Here is a 21,786-nt window from a genome sequence, read left to right as displayed (position 1 = left end):
GCATCACTAATGAGTTGTTTTGGGATTCCTGCCCGCCCTGAAATTACCTGCTTATGGAGCTCCCTTTACACTGTTTCGTTGCTGGCAGGGTTCTCGAGTGCGACATTGAGTTCTGCAGTGGCTTTTGTAGCTGTCGTCCTCTTATTTTGCTTCACGGTTTTCTTTAACGGCCGTCCCTCACAATCACTCAACATACAATTTTGGCGGATGATGTTTTTCCACCTTCCTTGAATGCAGTGTAAATCTTCGACGTGGTGCCTCTTGAAGCACCAAAGACTTCGGCTGGCGTAGCCACGGAAGCCCCTACCATTCGATAGTCAACAGTTTGCCCATGTTCGACTTCACGTAGCTCCAGCAAACCCAACTGGCAAGTACCCAGAAGACTGTTCTTGCCACAACTGAAACTTGAAACGTATTGGAGGCTTTGCACAGACGCCGTTCGTGGCCAAATATAGCACTGTAACCTGTAGCCTTTACTAGCATCTGCATTTACATTCAAGCATGCACTTCTCAGGGTGTTTCAATATCTTTGGCCAACCCTGTATGTGGTCCACGAAAGAACCGGACTGCCATGTTTAAACCACCTTTGATGTGTACATTCGCTGAGACAATTTCACAGTCGTAATCCACTGTATCTCGCTCCGTTCAACTAAGGTTTACGTATATAGACTGAAGCAGGAGTGGAAATCAGTACCAAGGCTGGGGATCGAACCCGGGTCTCCTGCATACTAGGGCGGTGCGTCAGCCAGTAAGCCACTTTGGCACAGCAGCTCACATAACAGCATGGGTTACCGTGGCCCTCCTCGTTTCATTGGGGGCGCCAGTGAGAATTTGGATCGAGGAGAGAGGCGTGCCAGGGAAATAGTGCAATTGTGTGAACTGCTTGCCAAGGTGGTTCAGTAATTAACGCACCTGCCTAGTAAGCAGGAGTCCCGGTTCCGATTTCCGGCCCTTGCACAAATTTTCACTCACCGCTTCAGTCTGTATACATAAAATCGTATGCGTATGAGACCAGTAAAGTCTCTAAAACTGTGTTACTTATTATTCGTCTTGATTGCAAAATGTTTATTCATATGACCAGTTTCGGTTCCTCTAGAACCATCTTCATATCTGATACCCTGCCAGGATCTGATATTTACTGAAATGCCTAATGAAATTACGAGAAATATTTTATGTCTATACACCTGATTATAACTAATGTCTTTCTAGTTGAGAGATTTTTTTACTGCCTTATGAAGTGCCATATGGCTAGTGAATGATGTTTCATGGCTTCCTTTGTACATATTTGCCTATTTTGTTTAATATCTAGTTTCTAGCTACACTGCAGCATTGGTTAATATAAAATTTAATAGATGTACTAATGTAAATATTTTCTGTTTACATATCCATTAAACAATAATTTTATGATCTACTTTCTTAAAAAAAAGGGAACACAAATAGACATTTCCCTTCACAGGAATTGCATAAATAATTTTTTTACGATTTGGTAACTTATCTGCTAGAGTAAGTTATCGTGATGCATCACTCTAGTGTTAAGATGTGACATAGGTATTAGACATGGCAATCTTTACTGTAATATTTTTTCTGCTTGAGCTTTGTCATGTTTAGATATAAGTTATAGTATTTGCTGCTGCTGTTTGCCAGGCATAGTGTTACTGAATTTGACTTTGTATTACTCGGTTAAGCCAGTTTTACTACTGATTTATTTTTCTTGTTGCTGCACATTGGCTCATATTAGTTGTAATATTGCAATTGCTTTGTTAATTTATAGTTGTTGCTGCTTGCTTTGCCAATTTGCATTTTTAGTCATCACTGTTTGCGTTAGTTGTTTTGTGATGCTGCATTGCCTCGTCCCTTAGTTTAGCATCTGAGCTCAGTAGATTTAACTTAGCTTAAGAGGGGGTCGGCTATATAAGAGAATGAGTTGTAATGAATTGGAAGAAATGCATTGACAAGGTATAAAAAAAAGTGAAATAAGAGGAAACAACTCTGAAATGAAGTTTTGGGTTGGACTGCAGTACCAAATGTCACACTGAAAACAAATCCTGTCCTGCCCTTTTGTGTTATGCCACTATGTGTCTGTGTACCTTGTGTATTTGTGTTCTTCCTGTCTTTATGTGTTTAGCTGATAAGAGTTATGTTGTAGAATTTTTCTAATGCTATGTTATTTACTTTGTAAAGATGTTCAGACATTATTTATTCTGTTCTGTTTCAATGCTCACGTGTGTAGTTGATGTTTCGAAAGTTATTCTGACCTTTTATTTATTTACTTATGTCATAATTCCTGTTACACTGATGTATCTGTTTATTTCTATTCTTTTGTAAAGCCTGTACTACTACAAATGCTATCTGTATTGTTATGTTCTTTAATGATGTATTTTGTACCTTTGTTATTGTATTCTCATGTTATAAAATTGTAATTGACACCAGTTCATCAAATTAAGTAACTTGTAAGCATTCATTTCACTGCACATATTTCTGCTGGTCGTAGTACATGCACAATATGTGGAAAAAAAGAGGACTGTTAGTGTTTGGACGTGTGTTAATAATTCAGCAAGGGACTGATTAACAGCATTGCTGGTTCTAAGGACAATTCCAAAAACTTTGTGAGTGTACAAGTGGTGGTTTATGGACTTGCTATATTCTCCGCAAGACTCTTCCATGGTGATTGTGCACCTGCACAGTCGCAACAGATGGCTGTTGGCCATCTCTACAAGGACTACAGTGGGTCTGCACCTCTGGTGGCCCACCTATACCATAATCTCTACCAGGACTACAGTGGGTCTGCTTTGTGATGACCTACCTACCAATATTCTTCAACTTCGACTGACACTGCTGTGGGTTTGCTCTGTTGTGGACCATTACCTGTCTGCATGTCAAGAGTCAGAATTATCTTTGTGTTCAAAGGACAACACTAGTTCTTCAAGACTGCATGGAAATCCACTACTTCTGTGTGCATTTTCTTTTACTGCTCAGACTTTGTGCATAAAATTGTAATTAATACTGTGATGAATGATCAGGACTGTCTTTATGGACTGTGAGAAAATCTTTGCTTTTGACGAACAGTGTATCAATAAGTGTGTGCATATGATTTCTTTGTTACCGTAATTATGAAAATTTTTTTTCAAATATGTATTGGCCAGTGCCCAAAACAATATGTAAAATTTTTTGTGGGGAGCATGGGGCTATGTTGGTAACGCCACGTAGCGCTCTGTATGAAAATCACTGGCTGTACTGTGTGCAGTCTGTGGCTGGTTTGCATTGTTGTTTGCTATTGTAGTGTTGGGCAGCTGGATGTGAACAGCGCATAGCGTTGCGCAGTTGGAGGTGAGCCGCCAGCAGTGGTGGATGTGGGGAGAGAGATGGCAGAGTTTTGAGAGCAGATGATCTGGACATGAGTCCATCAGAGACAGTAAATTTGTAAGACTGGATGCCATGAACTGCTATATATATATTGACTTTTGAACACTATTAAGGTAAATACATTGTTTGTTCTCTATCAAAATCTTTCATTTGCTAACTATGCCTATCAGTAGTTAGTCCCTTCAGTAGTTTGAATCTTTTATTTAGCTGGCAGTAGTGGCGCTCGCTGTATTGCAGTAGTTCGAGTAACGAAGTTTTTTGTGAGGTAAGTGATTAGTGAAAGGTATAGTTTAATGTTAGTCAGGGCTATTCTTTTCTAGGGTTTACTGAAAGTCTGATTGCGTTGCGCTAAAAATATTGTGTGTCAGTTTAGTGTTGATCAGAATAGGTAAAGAGCGAAATGTCTGAGTACGTTCAGTTCTGCTCAGCTGTTTGAAAATCAAATAATGTGAGAGGTTTACCAGCACAGTAATTCATAAATTTTTCTAAGGGGACGTTTCAACAGGAGTAACCCGTCCAAACACAGCAACTTTCACACGCAGCATGTGAAAGTTGCTGTGTTTGGACGGGTTACTCCTGTAACCGAAATATCAGATCTGAAGATGGTTCTAGAGGAACCGAAACGGGTCATATGAATAAAAATTTTGCACTCAAGACGGATTATAAGTAAAATTGTAAAATCACTGATTGCGGCTATCCTATCAGACATTATGTCTGTTTTTGCAAAGGTCTAAAACTGTGTCATTTCATAAGATATAAATTCTTATTTGCAATATTACACGCCATCTAGATCTCCGAAAGTCGAGTGTGAGTCGCATTCCATGCGAATGTAGCATTTCTTAGCTGGGGCAGACTGTCCGGAAGGTCGAGGAGAGATACAAAGAACATCAGCGACGCACCTAACTAAAACAACCAAGCAAATCAACCGTTACCGAGCACTGCCTCGAATATAATCATGTAATCAAATACGAGGATACCAGTATCGTGGTGCAAATGCCACGTTTCTGGGACATCAAAATTAGTGTGTCTGTGAAATCTTATGGGACTTAACTGCTAAGGTCATCAGTCCCTAAGCTTACACACTACTTAACCTAAATTATCCTAAGGACAAACACATACACCCATGCCCGAGGGCGGACTCAAACCTCCGCCGGGACCAGCCGCACAGTCCATGGACTGCAGCGCCTCAAAATTAGTGAGTCTATTGAAGTAAACATGTTAAAAAATACTACAAATAAGGCCATAGCTTCCAATTTAAATAAGGCTTCGGGCCCGGAACCAATTTTATTAAGACCTCCCGCCCATCAAATCCACCAGAGCTGAGAGAATTTGCATTCCACGGACTGTCAGTGCTGGTTCTGAAAACAAAGAGCATTGAATGGCTTAGTGGGTGACAGAAACATTGTCGGACGCCGACGTATTGTGCGTCAAATGGATACATCATCATGAAATGGATAAAACGTTTCTTCAGAACATACGGAAGCACACTATTTATCTAGTTACATTCAGAAAGACCAACGGACTGGAGAACGCGTACCGCCGTCAGTACACCGCCAGCAGTTGGATCCTTGCAACTTCTACAGATAAGCTCCAGAGAACCTGAATGGGTTAACAGCTTAAAGACAATAGATACAAACTCACAGAAACATCATACTACGAATTTCCAGCCGTCCGCTGTGGCCGAGTGGTTCTAGGCGCTTCAGTCCAGAACCGCGCTGCTGCTACGGTCGCAGGTTCGAATCCTGCCTCGAGCATGGATGTGTGTGATGTCCTTAGGTTAGTTAGTTTTAAGTAGTTCTAAGTCTAGGGGACTGATGACCTCAGATGTTGAGTCCCATAGTGCTTAGAGCCATTTGAACCATTTGAACGAGTTTCCACGGCAACATACGGAATTTCTCGGCTTCATTTCTACATCACCAGGTCCGACTGTTTCATTAGACACCACGCAGTGATGCGAAGCCTGCTTCTATAGAGTACTTGCGCACTCACTGAATCGCAACGTTTGGAAAGGAATCCTGCTCCACCGGCGAGGCGTAAGATGAGAACCTAATGCAGCTTGTTGTCCTGACCATTAACAGAAGCATCAAGTTCTTCGCCTATTGCATCCTATTCGCCCTGACTTCACGCTCGATCACAGCGATGGTTACCAGGCTTGATTGAGGCTAATGGGAACAGAGCAGTTACACTTAAATAACCGTCAACTGTTGTTGTGGTGGTGGTCGTTAAGTCCGAAGACTGGATTCGTGCATGTCTTTACATTAGCTTATCCTGTGCATATCTTTTCATCCCCGAGTAGCTACTGCAACAAACATATATTTTCAACCTGCTTACTATATTCGAACTTTGGTCTCTGTAACGCGAACCCTCTCGTCCATTTCCAAATTGCAGTTTTCCTAGATACCTCAGGGTGTGTGCTACCATCGGATACCTTTTTCTAGTCAACCTACAATCTCTTTTTTTCCCAATTCGATTCAGTACCATCTCATTGCTTATTCGAGCCATCCGTCTTACCTTTGGCATTCTTCTGTTGTATCACATTTCTCTTCTTGTCTGAAATGTTTATATTCCATATATCACTCCCACACAAGGATGCATTACAGATCAATACTTTCAGCAAAAACTTTGTAATACTTAAATTTGTTATTAAATGAAACAACAAGTTTACTGTTACCAGTCACCGTTTTATTTAATTTTTTCCACGACGCGTTTCGAAGGTTTAAACCTCCATCATCGGGTGGATTTACATTAGTTAGTATTACATATGTGTGTATGTTGTGTTACGATTTTGGAGGAACTTGTGGCACTGCCTAGTGGGGAAACAAGACACTATTTCAGAATATGGTTTTGGATAACTTTTGACAAAAAATAAACTGATATCTAATGGTAAACTTTAATAAGTAAACTAGAGTACCTCCAGTGGTCACAGGTTCCTTTTTCTGTCGTAACACTTCACATGTATACTGCCACATTTGTAAACAAATATGGCGTCTGGAAGCAGCTGGGTGCAAGGTTCTTACAGCAGAAGAGAAGACATAATCGCAAAGTGCAAAGAATATAGATCGTAACAACATGATTACAGAATAATCGTTTAAACCATTTGGGGGTGTTTGTTTTGAGGTGTCGAATATATGTGTGTGTACTTCAGGTGGTATATAAATCCAATTTTGAAAGGTTAAAACAGCTAAACATTCGTACTCGTTTATGCAATCAGGTGAAATGTTAAAATGGCTTAAACTTCATACTTGCTAATAACAATTAGGTGAAATGTTACAGGCTTGAATTACAATGATCATATTGGCTACAGCAGTAAAATCATAAATAGATGACACTCTTTGAAGAAAGAGAGAGAGAGAGAGAGAGAGAGAGAGAGAGGAAGGAGTGATTATATGAGAGCAAACATTTACATGGCAAGGAGTCTTAAGATTACATGTTGCATATATTAGCTGCCTAAAGGTTGAAGTAATACACTGGTTAATGTCATAAAATATGCAGGTAGATATACATTTGTGCCAGTAGTTGATGTACCTACATTTTTAAGCTGACAAGGGGTACAAGCTGTTGGTGTGATGAAATATCTGTGAATGAGGTCAATCTCTTGTACTCTTGGCGGCTGTCAGTATTTATGGTAAATATTAGCATGTGTGCACACGTGTGTGTGTGTGTGTGTGTGTGTGTGTGTGTGTGTGTATTTTTAAGAGTGTAGGCAGTTGCTGAAAACAGAGATGATACTATTGTAAATATTGTCATTTTTGTCATTTAAGATGGATTCTGGTTGTTTCATTTGGTGTTTGTATATTTGGAGTGTTTCAAGGATGTCTAGTTTTCTGCCTTTTGGTTGGATGTGTAGGATACTAATACTTGTGTTGTTAACATGGTGTTTTGTTTCATGTAGGTGGGTAGCTATTGCTGATGTGTGGTATTTTTTGTTTTTTAGTGCTGCCACGGTGACTGGTAACAGTAAACTTGTTGTTTCATTTAATGTCAGTAACAGTCACGGTAAAGCCTAACCTAAAAATGTTCGCATTTAAAGTTTAAACTTAAATTTGTGTACGGTGTTAACACATTCCTCTACTATTTTCTTTTCTTTTGTTGCTACTATCGATCTACATTTTACATGCTCACTAGTTCAGCCATCATCAGTTATTTTACTGCCCTAATAGCAAAACTCTCCTACTACTCCAAGTGTGTCATTTCCTAATCAGCCGGCCGGTGTGGCCGTGCGGTTCTACGCGCTTCAATCTGGAACCGCGTGACCGCTACGGTCGCAGGTTCGAATCCTGCCTCGGGCATGGATGTGTGTGATGTCCTTAGGTTAGTTAGGTTTAAGTAGGGGACTGATGACCTCAGAAGCTAAGTCCCATAGTGCTCAGAGCCATTTGAACCATTTGCTTTCCTAATCTAATTCCCTCAGGATCACCTGATTTAATTCGACTACATTCCATTGCTCTTGTTTTACTTTTAGAGATGCTCATCTTAAAACTTCTGTTCAAGACGCTATCAATTACTTTCAACTGCTCTTCCGAGTTCTGTGACGTCCCCAAGAGAATTAAAATGTCATCGTGAAAAGTCAAAGCGTTCACTTCTTCTCCATGAACTTTAATTCCCTTTTCAAAACTCTTTTGGTTTCCTTTACTACTTGCTCTACTTGCTCAGTGTACAGAATTAATAACATTGTAGGCAGCCCTTAAGATAGGATTCGACAGAAGGAAAGGCCAACCAGTCATCTGCACGCTGGACAAAACCCAAATGCACCGGGTGACGGAAGCCGCTTCTTGCGTCCCCAATATCCAAGAGGGTACACCAACAGTGTGGTCGATAATGTGCTACGACTGGAACGGCTTGTTTTCTCCTCCATGGCTGGCTGCCCTACTGATACGTGTCAGTCTTTCGGCCGCACGCATGGCCGTCTCGCCTTTCCCAGGCCCTCACTGACCCCGCCAGAGTTACAGAGATAAGGCGCGTTCGGTGTACGCAGCAGAGCATCGTTGTGTACACAGTCGAGCGCCGGCCTCAGATAACGGCCGGCCTTCGAAATATTGGGGGACATAAGGGTCGTGAACCGGCACGCGGCCATCCTACACGGCGCAGTATAAAGTTTGCCCAGCTCTCGCTGCGAGATGGAGATCCGCCGTTGGCACACTCATTCCAGAATACAACGTCTATATAAATCTATGACGAAGAATTTTCTTACTGCAGCAACTTCGTCTGTCATTCCTAACCGGTCCCATGTCCGCACAAGTTTCTTTTATTTTTATTTTTTATTTATTTATTTAGTCATCAGTCTTCTGACTGGTTTGATGCGTCCCGCTACGAATTCTTCTCCTGTGCCACTCTCTTCATCTCAGAGTAGCACTTGCAACATACATCCTCAATTATTTACTGCATATATCCCAATCTCTATTTTCCTCTATACTTTTTACCATCTACAACTTCCACCATTGCGATGAAAGTCATCCCTGATGTCTTATCAGATGTCCTATTATCCTGTCCCTTCTCCTCCTCAGTGTTTCCCACATATTTCTTTCCTAACCGATTCTGCGCTGAACCTTCTCATTCCTCACCTGATCAGACTACTTAATTTTCAACATTCATCTGTAGCACCACATCTCAAATGCTTCGATTCTGTTCTGTTCCGGTTTTTCCACAGTCCATGTTTCACCATCATATATTTCTGTGCTCCAAACGTACATTCTCAGAAATTTCTTCCTCAATTTAAGAACTATGTTTTACTTCTCTTGCCCTTTTCAGCACTGCTAGTCTGCACTTTACATTTTCCTTGCTCCGTCCGTCACGGGTTATTTTGCTACATCGGTAGCAGAATTCCTTAACTACGTCTACTTCGTGATCATCACTCCTGATATTAAGTTTCTTCCTATTCTCATTTCTACTACTTCTCATTACATTCGTCTTTCTTCGATTGACCCTCTCAGTCTGCATTCAATCTTCATTTGACCGTTCATTCCACTCAGCAGATCCTATAATTCCTCATAACTTTCACTGAGGATAGCTTTATCGTCAGCGAACCTTAGCATTGACACCCTTTCATCTTCAATTTTAATCCCACTCTTGAACCTTTCTTTTATTTCCGCCAGTGCTTCTTCGATGCACAGATTGAACATTAGGGACGAAAGCCGGCCGCGCTGGCCGAGCGGTTCTAGGTGCTTCAGTCCGGAACTGAGCGACTGCTACGGTCGTAGGTTCGAATCCTGCCTCGGTCTTGGATGTGTATGATGTCGTGATGTTCTTAGTTAGATTTAAGGAGTTCTAAGTCTAGGGGACTGATGACCTCAGATGTTAAGTCCCATAGTGCTTAGAGCCATTTGAACCATTTGAGTAGGGACAAAAGACTAAAGCCCTGTCATACACCCTTGCCTTAGATTCGTGAAATAACGAATAACTTTTTTTTAATCAAACTGTTGGTCCTAGAATTTTCACTTTGTTTTTCATCAGCAGCGAATATTACAAAGTACTACATGTTTGTTGATATGCCCATTACCGGCAGCAAGTATTTAACAATTCATTTTATCAACTGAAGTGCCTTTTTCTTGATGCAATTTATACTTACGTTCGAGACGCATTTGGCCTTTTTATATTAAGGCGACTTCGTTGAATTTGTTTTTCCGATCGAAGTCTGTGCTTCCTCTCATCTGGTCACAAGTTAGGGTCAGAATGTCACTTCAGTTGTAAAACATCGACAGATTTTCAGGTTAGGATGTTTTTGTTTTGTAGTTTCCACATTTCGTGAGGTAACTGCTGAGTCACACCACTACTGGTCTAGCACTAACTGCAGAAAGTGAACACACATTTACGACGGACATCACTTATAGTTCTCGTAAGAAACATCTGCAGTCAGTGCAACACTAGTGCGTTTAACAGTGGAATTCCTATAGCACTGTCTATATTAGCGCCCTTGGTGTTGCTTTGACTGTTTTGAATTTTCTGTATGCTAACAAGTCGTTCCGACGAACTTTTATGTCTCGATGTCGAGTTTTTCCTGCAGCTGTTTCTCCTTGGCTTCCCTGCGCTTCCTCTTTATTTATTTTATTTCTAAGTGACTTGTATTTCTGTATTCCTGAATATCCATGAACAGTTTTGCACTTCCATCTTTCCTCGATCTACTGAAGCAGTTCTTCTGTTACCAATGATTTCTTCGATTTACCTTCATTCTACCAATGTTTGTCGTACTCCTGTGACTACATTTTTAGAGACATCTATTCCTCTTCAAGTGAAGAGCCTGCTGTGTTATTCATTATCGCAGTATATGTACATCAGAGGGCTTAAGACTTATCACACCATTTTCAGTTCTTCAGTATCCAACTTCTTTTGCACGCTGATTCTTCTGGGCCAGTCTCTTAAATTCAGTATACTCTTTGTCACTACCAGTCAATACTAAATTGTGATGCGAGTCTATGTCTGCTGATTTGTATGCCTTACAATCCAATATCTGATTTCAGAATACCTGTCTGACAATGATGTACACTGAAGGGCCAAAGAAACTGGTATAGGTATGTATATTCAAATATGGAGACATGTAAACAGGCAGAATACGGTGCTGGTCGTCAACGCCTTAATAAGTCAACAAGTGTCTGGCGCAGTTGATAAATCGGTGTGGCGTTCGCTGTGTTATTCAGTGGTTTGGTATTTAACTAATTTGTAAATGAAAATGACAATCTTATTTCATTACATTGAGTAATTACTAGATAAATTTTCTCCCGGCTAAAGATTTGGTCAAGTTGCTAAAGAACTCCAAGTTAACGTTGTGTTAAAGTGTTGTCTGTAAGTTGTGTAAGTGTCACTAAATCACAGTTCATACAACAGATTCTATACAACTATTGATAATTGGAAATAGTTATCTTCAGCAAAATGATCGTTAAAACTACCGAATATCAGCCGCGCACAACACTGACGTATGTTACCTGAAACAATATTCTTCGCAACTCGTGCGTAATTAATTTCGGCCCCATACATCAGCCAGAAAAGTTTGTTATAAGGATCGTGCTATGAGCACTGTTTTTAAAGAACCAATCTGCTTCGAATCATTTTCATTAAAATGAGTTCGAGACCACCGGTGCACATTTATTTTTACACAATTGTATTACATTCGGCATTTATGTCTGCAGAGTTGCGTAATTTGAATTTGCCGCTGAGATAATTGTTAAGATGGCGGCAGACAATTGATAGAGACTATTGGCTCTGAGCACTATGGGACTCAACATCTTAGGTCATAAGTCCCCTAGAACTTAGAACTACTTAAACCTAACTAACCTAAGGACATCACACACACCCATGCCCGAGGCAGGATTCGAACCTGCGACCGTAGCAGTCCCGCGGTTCCGGACTGCAGCGCCAGAACCGCTAGACCACCGCGGCCGGCGATAGAGACTATTATTAGAGCAAATAAGTAAGTATTTGAAATGCTTATTAAACTCTATAAACTCTACTTTCGTATTGTGCACTATTTAGACTTCATCAAGCAAATATTTGATTTGTTTCTAAGGAAAACACAGACAAAAACGCGATACAAATCGCTATCATCAATGGCTGCGCTCCTTGCAGCGGAAAGAAATAATTAACACAGATAATGCTTACTGAGAGAGGAATTAAAGTTACAAATAATTATTTACTCATATTTATAATAATAATGAAATCTATTCTCAAGTAATAATTAACAAATAATTACAATTTCTTAACAGACCTCAGTTTGATATGCGTCCGCAACCTACAAAAGCCAACTAACAAAAGGTAAAAACAAAGGAAGGCAAACGCAGATCATAAAAGGAATTTACAATTATCATTGTTTTTGTATGACACACATCGATACGTCCAATTAAATCATAGAATATTATATAAATAATTAATATTTTCATCGTTTTCACTGTTTTTTCATGCGTCGAATAGATAATGTTTATAACTGTTAGAGGCATAATTTCCTCTCGTCGCATTGTAGCTAAAATTTATCTCGTGGATGTTACAACGGGTACTGCTGCGACAATGACAGGTTATCAAGATTTAAGTGAGTTTGAACGCGGTTTTATAGTCGGCGCACGAGCGATGGGACACAGCATGTCCGATGCAGCGAGGAAGTGGGGATTTCCCCTTACGACCATTTCACAAGTGTACCGTGGCTATCAGGAATCAGGTAAAACATGAAATATCCGACATCGCTGTGGCTGGAAAAAGATACTGCAAGAACGGGACCGACGACAACTGAAGAGAATCGTTCAGCGTGGCAGATTTCAATGCTGAGCCATCAACAAATGTCAGCGTGCGAACCATTCAACGAAACATCATAGATATGGAATTTCGAAGCAGAAGGTCCACTGGTGTACCCTTGATGACTGCACAATACAAAGCTTTACACCTCGCCTCGCCTGGACCCGACATTGGACTGTTGATGACTGGAAATAAGTTGGTTAGTCGGTCGAGTCTCGTTTCGAATTAATCGAGCGGATGGACTTGTACGGGTATGGAGACAACCTCACAAATTCATGTACCCGGCATGTCAGCAGGAGACTGTTCATGTTGGAAGAGGCTCTGTAATGCTGTGGGGCGTTTAGTTGGGGGACCTGTGATACGTCTAGATACGACTCTGATAGGTGAAACGTTCGCAAGCATCGTGTCTAATTACCTGCATCCATTCATGTCCATTGTGCGTTCCAACAGGACAATGCAACACCCCACGCGTCCAGAATTGCTACAGGGTGGTTCCAGGAACACTCTTCTGAGTTTAAACACATCCACTGGCCACCAAGCGTCCCAAACATGAGCATTATTGAGCAAATCTGGGATGGCTTGCAAATTGCTGTTTAGAAGCCTCCAACCCCTGCAGGATTCATGGTGTCAGTTCCCTCCAGCACTATTTCAGACATTATTCGAGTCCATACTATGTCGTGTTGCGGCTGTTCTATGTGCTAGAGGGGGCCCTACACGATATTGGACAGGTGTACCAGTTTCTTTGGCTCTTCAGTGTAATATACGCCGCGCGGGATTAGCCGAGCGGTCTGAGGCGCTGCAGTATGGACTGTGCGGCTGGTCCCGGCGGAGGTTCGAGTCCTCCATCGGGCATGGGTGTGTGTGTTTGTTCTTAGGATAATTTAGGGTAAGTAGTGTGTAAGCTTAGGGACTGATGACCTTAGCAGTTAAGTCCCATAAGATTTCACACACATTTGAACATTTTTTTGTAATATACGTAACTGGAATCTTCTCATATCCCTGTGCCTTTTCTAAGTGCATCTCCTTCTCTTGTGCGTTTTGTGTATTCGCTTTTATTTATTGCAGTACTCAATTACTCTTTCTCCCTTCTCACTCGTACTGCAAACCCCATATTCCCAAGTTATTCTTTCTCAACTCTCCTGTTCCCGTATTAAAAGTTTCCAGTTCCCTCAACATTACTAGACTATCATCTCTTTCTAGACGTTGAGTTAGCCATACACTGTCCTCATATCCTTTCACTGCCTCTTCATCTTGTGATTGTGACATTGGTGTGTAATTTATACCTGAACGATTGTTTTAATAAACTGTCGATTCTTATGAGAACAACCTTATCACTGACTGTTCGCAATAACTCACTCTTTGTTCTACTTTCCTATTTATAACGAATTTCAGATTTTCTACCTTTGCTGTTACATTCAAACTATTGACTCTCCACGCTCCGACACGTAGAATGTTACCCTTTCCTTGGTTGTTCCCGCTTTTGCTCATGGTTACCTCCCCCACTCGAATCCTCCACCCATTCTGGAGATTCAAATGGGGGAATGGTGAGGAACTTTTGCCAATGGAGAGATACTTTTTGGATTAGATTTCACATGTCCCTTGGATACAAATTCTGCGCCTTTAAAGCAGTGCTTTCCATTGCCTTCTGCATCCTCATGCTGTTGATCATTGCTGTTTCCCACCGCACTGGCAATAGGTTGCCCTGGTACTCTGTCCGTTTTTCCAGCCTCTTTAGCAAGGCCGTTGGCAGAACAAGGTTGAGTCCTTATATCGGCAATCATCGTCCACCATTGCTGATGATTTTTGTTAAAATTTTAAGCAGTGGCTTGATTCGTCCTCGAGACCCAAGACATGTTGATTACAGGTTAAATACGCAATCTGTACACCACGTGTTCGTGTGTGGGATACGTATGCTAACTGTTGTATCTGTCTTATAATTACGTACGAGAGTAATGCGTTCTATTGCGGCTTGGAGTAGCTTACACTTGATAAGAGAGCAGACTGTGCTGATGGTTTTATACAAGGAGAATTATACGAATGTCTACTCTCTGATATTGTGTATATCACTGATTACTGATACAATCAAATTTTATGAATCACTAGAAATCATAACAGGTCGACTACAATTGGTTTAAGATCTGTACACTTACCATACATATAAAAACTATTAAAGTTGAAAAATACTTTTCACAATAACTGGAATAAAATTTTACAAAATATTTATGCATAACTGCGTCATAAGAGTAAGGTCTCGGAAAGGAAGGCGATTAGAGTGTTAACGTCTGGCCGACGTCGAAATCACTAGAGACGGAGCATAAGGTCAGATTGTGGGAATGGGAAAGGTGACAGGCCGTGTCTTCCCCAAAGGAACCATTTCGGCATTTTCCTTAAGTGACTTAGGAAAGTCAGTCTGAATCCGTATTGCTGGACGGTAATTCAAACACCGTTGTCCCGAAAATAAGTCCAGCATCTTACCTCCTTCGCCACCGTGGGAATATGACGCTCAGCGCCTGCAGTTCGCGGAATAAGCAGGTGTCTTCTGCTGTCTTAGCGTGCACGGAACATTATTTGAACAGATTTAACGTACGGGTTAAGTGAAACGTGGAGGCTTTCATTAAGTTTATCGACTGTAGTTACCGACTCCAAAAATATTGCTTCCATGCCACTAAGTGTCTTCTGTTACGAACAACTGAAAAATAAATCTTCAAAATGAACTCTCTTCATGGCGATAGCAAATCAGACATCGTTTGTTACTGGCTACATTTCTGTCGCAAGGATCATTTTAGAGCTAGAAAATCTTCAGCAAAAGTTAGCACAGGTACATCCGCTCCTCAAACTCGGTAATTTTTTTTCTGTAGGACCAGCAGCTCAATAGGTGTCAGATAATGTCATGATTATTAGAAAAATCCACCCGAATAGCTGTTTATGATAACTAATCTTTAATACAATTTTGGTTAGAACGAGTATAAATGTGAACGTCATTTATATTAATGTGATTTTCGAACCAGTAGCAATCTTTCAATAAAATAACGTTGCGCCAGGACTAGAACATCCAAATATGATATCCCAGGCACAAATGAAATCACATGTGGCAATTGTAACAATTTTTCCATTAGCCAAAAAGGAAGAAATTGTAACGTTGGATATAACGAACACTTTAGAAACAGTGAAAATAATCAGTCGAGCATTTGAAAAATCAAAACCACACTGCTGGTATAACCGAAAATACACTCCACATTCTGTACAGAATACCAGAAGATTTTGCAATGAACGTTCTTGAAGAACGGAAAATCTACCTTCACACGAGAAAATACTCACAAGGAATTTTAAAAGACCGTAAATAATTTAGACACAAGTACTGCCCCAATAGCTTTACTGAGCTTCTAGAACATGAAAATGGATAAATCGAAAGTAACATATGCAACAACCAAAGACAAACGTGACAAATTTTGGTTAATACACTACTGGCCACTAAAATTGCTACACCAAGAAGAAATGCAGATGAGAAACGGGTATTCATTTGACAAATATATTATACTAGAACTGACATATGATTACATTTTCGCGCAATATGGGTGCGTGGATCCTGAGAAATCAGTACCCAGAACAACCACCTCTGGCCGTAATAACGGGCTTGATACGCCTGGGCATTGAGTCATACAGAGCTTGGATGGCGTGTACAGATACAGCTGCCCATGCAGCTTCAACACGATACCACAGTTCATCAAGAGTAGTGACTGGCGTATTGTGACGAGCCAGTTGATCGGCCACCATTGACCAGATGTTTTCAATTGGTGAGAGATCTCTCGAATGAGCTGGCCAGGGCAGCAGTCGGACATTTTCTGTATCCAGAAAGGCCCGTACAGGACCTGCAACATGTGGTCGTGCATTATCCTGCTGAAATGTAGGGTTTCGCAGGGACAGAATGACGGGTATCGCCACGGGTCGTAACACATCTGAAATGTAACGTCCACTGTTCAAAGTGCCGTCAATGCGAACAAGAGGTGACCGAGACGTGTAACCAATGGCACTCCATACCATCACGCCGGGTGATACGCCAGTACGGCGATGGCGAATACACGCTTCTAATGTGCGTTCACCGCGTTGTCGCCACACACGGATGCGACCATCATGATGCTGTAAACAGAACCTGGATTCATCCGAAACATGACGTTTTGCCATTCGTGCACCCAGGTTCGTCGTTGAGTACACCATCGCAAGCGCTCGGTCTGTGATGCAGCGTCAAGAGTAACTGCAGCCATGGTCTCCGAGCTGATAGTCCATGCTGCTGCGAACGTCCCCATCTATTGACTCAGGGATCGAGACGTGGCTGCACGATCCGTTACCGTCATGCGGATAAGATGCCTGTCATCTCGATTGCTAGAGATACCAGGCCGTTGGGATCCTGCACGGCGTTCCGTATTACCTTCCTGAACCCACCGATTCCATATTCTTCTAACAGTCATTGGATCTCGACCAACGTGAGCAGCAATGTCGCGATACGATAAACCGCAATCGCGATAGGGTACAATCCGACCTTTATCAAAGTCGGAAACGTGATGGTACGCATTTCTCCTCCTCACACGAGGCATCACAACAACGTTCACCAGGCAACACCGGTCAACTGCTGTTTGAGTATGAGAAATCGGTTGGAAACTTTCCTCATGTCAGCACGTTGTAGGTGTCGCCACCGACGCCAACCTTGTGTGAATGCTCTGAAAAGCTAATCATTTTCATATCACAGCATCTTCTACCTGTCTGTTAAACTTCGCGTCTGTAGCACGTCATCTTCGCGGTGTAGCAATTTTAATGGCCAGTAGTGTACAATAATCTGCATCATCTGCATAATCTTTGAGAAAATATAGCGGGGTTAAGAGTTGAACTGTCGAACTAATGTAAAACCATAATTAACGCATTATTCTCAATATCTTTACGTCATTTACAATCTTATCAAAACAATGATGGTCATAAAATAGTTCACTATCGACGTAATATTGACATCACATTAGTCTCCTCGTGAGTACACTATAGTCACTTTAATATAAATGACGTTCACATTTATACACGTTCTCAACAAAATTGTTGAAAATGGCGATAAATGCCGATACAGTCTGTCGTGAATAAAGATTCGTTGTTATTAGCAGCTATTGTAGTTCATCGTTCTGATACACTCAGTAAGTTATGCATTGCAGGAGGAATAGAATGCGTCTTAAAAATCGGTTTTTTAACTTCGTCACTGACGAACAACGAGTCCTTACAGGACGAATAGTGACATGCTTATGCCACTATCTGTAGAAGTAAAGCTCTACGATATTCCCACCGGTCCGATCAAGCAAATATTTGTACATCCGATTAGGCGCAGATGTTCAAAGCGCACGAACTGCAGTCCTCACCTATCAGAATACGAGTATATCATTCTACTATGTAGCGTTCCGCTATAAACTACGTCTACATCTACATATCTACATGACACTCTGTAATTCACAATTAAGTGTCTCGCTGAGGTTTCGTCGAATCACCCGAGCTATTTCTTTACCATTCCACTCTCGAACATAGCGCGGCAAAAATTAACACTTAAATCTTCCTGTGCGAGCTCTGATTTCTCTTACTTTTTTTATGATGATCATTTCTCCATAGGTGAGTGGGCGCCAACAAAATATTTTCAAACTCTTAGGAGAAAGCTGGTGACTGAAATTTGATGAACAAAAGGCCCGCAACGAAAACATCCTTTGATTTCATCGTTGCCACCCCAGTTGGAATATCACATCAGTGGCACTCTCTCCCCTATTTCACGATAATACAAAAATAGCTGCCCGTCTTTGCACTTTTCCGATGTGCTCCATCTCTCCCATCTGATGCGGATCCTACACTGCACAATACTTCAGAAGAGGGCTTAGAAGCATAGTGTAGGCAGTCTCTTTAGTAGACCTGTAGCATTTCCTACGTTTTCTGCCAATAAATCGCAGCCTTTGGTTTGATTTCTCCACAACATTATCTATATAATCGATCCAATTGAAGTTATTCTTAATTGTAATCCGTAAGTATTTAGTTCAATTTAAAACCTTTAGATTTGTGTGATTTATAGTGTAACCGAAATTTAGCATACTCGTTTCAGTAATCATGTGAATGACTCCACACTTTTCATAATTTAGAGTCAACTGCCACATTTCGCACCATACGGATATCTGGTTCAAATCATTTCGCAATTGGTGCACATCACCTCTTAACATCACAAGCCAGTAAATGACAGCGTCATCTGAAAAATATGTAAGAGAACTGCTCATATTGTCTCCTAAATCGTTTATGTAGTTCAGGAATAGCAGTAACGTCAGAAATTACTTCTGCTTGACTCGATAACTTCCCGCCAATTGTTAAGAACTGTGGTCTTTCTGATGGGAAACCAAGAATCCAGGCGCACAACTGAGACAATACTCCACAGGTGCGCAATTTGATTGTGCGTCTCTTGGCGGGAACGGTGTCAAAAGCGTTTTGGAAATCTAAAAACATGGAATCAGTTTGACATCCCCTATCGATAACACTCATCATTTCCTGAAAATAAAGAGATAGTTGTGTTTCACAAGAACGTTGATTTAAAAACATCGATGTTGTCTAATCCGTGTTGACTGTGTTCAGAAGACTGTCAGAAGGAAGACTGTCAGAAGGCGTCAAGCGAATTTTTATCTTCTTTTTAAAACAAATGTATTTTGTGTTTATTTTTCTGTGTTTGAATGTACGGTATTCAGAATTGCTGCAGTGTAGGCAGCTGCAGTGTGGTCACTAATCCCTGTGTGCGTCATGATTCTTCCTATTTGCTCAGGGTTATTCGTTGCTAAGAGGTCAAGGATGTTTTCGCAACCATTCCCTCTTCGAATGGGACCCTGAACTAACTGTTCAAAACAATTTTCTGAGAAAGCATTCAGTACAGTTTGGACAATGTTTTATGCCTACCAACGACTTTAAACATGTATATTCGCCAACATATCGAGGGCAAAGTGGAGTCACCACGACCTATAATTGTATAAGTGGAATCCTTATTTGTAATGAGACTCAAGTTTTCTTGTGAAGTGTTCACCAATTGTATCATCTGAGTAAGGGAGTCGGTAAAAAAAAACAGTTATTAATTTATTCCTATTGTCAAGTATAATCTCTATTCATACTACCTCACAGGAAAAAATCTACTTCAATTTCACTAAAAGGTAAATTACTTCTGACAGCAATAAACATTCCACCACTAATTGTATTTAATCTGTCCTTTCTGGAAACAGGTTCATTGTAAAAATTTCCGCCAAACGTATTTCCGTGTCTATAATTGCTTCACCTTCAGCGCTTTCTATTACCGATCGGAGTGCTGGTTCTTTTACAACACAGCTACGACAATTTACAACTACAGTTCCTTCATCCTGGGTTTGTCCTGCGTTCTTTTAGACTGACGCCCTTGCTGAAGTTTCCCGAGACCCCCTTAATGTCAAAAAAAAAAAAAAAAGCAAGGTGACGAGTGGGCAGCACAATGGACTCTCATCCGGGAGGACGACAGTTCAAACCCACGTCTGGCCATCCAGGTTTATGTTTTCCGTGATTTCCCTAAATCGCTACAGACAAATGCAGGGATGGTTCCTCTGAAGGGACAGGGACGATTTCCTTCCCCATCCTTGGCACAATCCAAGCTTGTACTCAGTCTCATCACCTGAATTTCGACTGGTCGATAAACCCAATCCTTTCTTCTTTCTAACGTAAAAAACCGCTCAGGCCCTCTACAAAGCCCCCGCTTCCTCTCTAGCCGCATTCTACACTCCTGGAAATGGAAAAAAGAACACATTGACACCGGTGTGTCAGACCCACCATATTTGCTCCGGACACTGCGAGAGGGCTGTACAAGCAATGATCACACGCACGGCACAGCGGACACACCAGGAACCGCGGTGTTGGCCGTCGAATGGCGCTAGCTGCGCAGCATTTGTGCACCGCCGCCGTCAGTGTCAGCCAGTTTTCCGTGGCATACGGAGCTCCATCGAAGTCTTTAACACTGGTAGCATGCCGCGACAGCGTGGACGTGAACCGTATGTGCAGTTGACGGACTTTGAGCGAGGGCGTATAGTGGGCATGCGGGAGGCCGGGTGGACGTACCGCCGAATTGCTCAACACGTGGGGCGTGAGGTCTCCACAGTACATCGATGTTGTCGCCAGTGGTCGGCGGAAGGTGCACGTGCCCGTCGACCTGGGACCGGACCGCAGCGACGCACGGATGCACGCCAAGACCGTAGGATCCCACGCAGTGCCGTAGGGGACCGCACCGCCACTTCCCAGCAAATTAGGGACACTGTTGCTCCTGGGGTATCGGCGAGGACCATTCGCAACCGTCTCCATGAAGCTGGGCTACGGTCCCGCACACCGTTAGGCCGTCTTCCGCTCACGCCCCAACATCGTGCAGCCCGCCTCCAGTGGTGTCGCGACAGGCGTGAATGGAGGGACGAATGGAGACGTGTCGTCTTCAGCGATGAGAGTCGCTTCTGCCTTGGTGCCAATGATGGTCGTATGCGTGTTTGGCGCCGTGCAGGTGAGCGCCACAATCAGGACTTCATACGACCGAGGCACACAGGGCCAACACCCGGCATCATGGTGTGGGGAGCGATCTCCTAAACTGGCCGTACACCACTGGTGATCGTTGAGGGGACACTGAATAGTGCACGGTACATCCAAACCGTCATCGAACCCATCGTTCTACCATTCCTAGACCGGCAAGGTAACTTGCTGTTCCAACAGGACAATGCACGTCCGCATGTATCCCGTGCCACCCAACGTGCTCTAGAAGGTGTAAGTCAACTACCCTGGCCAGCAAGATCTCCGGATCTGTCCCCCATTGAGCTTGTTTGGGACTGGATGAAGCGTCTCAGGCGGTCTGCACGTCCAGCACGAACGCTGGTCCAACTGAGGCGCCAGGTGGAAATGGCATGGCAAGCCGTTCCACAGGACTACATCCAGCATCTCTACGATCGTCTCCATGGGAGAATAGCAGCCTGCATTGCTGCGAAAGGTGGATATACACTGTACTAGTGCCAACATTGTGCATGCTCTGTTGCCTGTGTCTATGTGCCTGTGGTTCTGTCAGTGTGATCATGTGATGTATCTTACCCCAGGAATATGTCAATAAAGTTTCCCCTTCCTGGGACAATGAATTCACGGTGTTCTTATTTCAATTTCCAGGAGTGTATG

This window comes from Schistocerca cancellata, chromosome 3 (assembly GCF_023864275.1).
Source record: "Schistocerca cancellata isolate TAMUIC-IGC-003103 chromosome 3, iqSchCanc2.1, whole genome shotgun sequence".
NCBI classification, from domain to species: Eukaryota; Metazoa; Arthropoda; class Insecta; order Orthoptera; family Acrididae; genus Schistocerca; species Schistocerca cancellata.
This window is presented reverse-complemented; position numbering follows the sequence as displayed.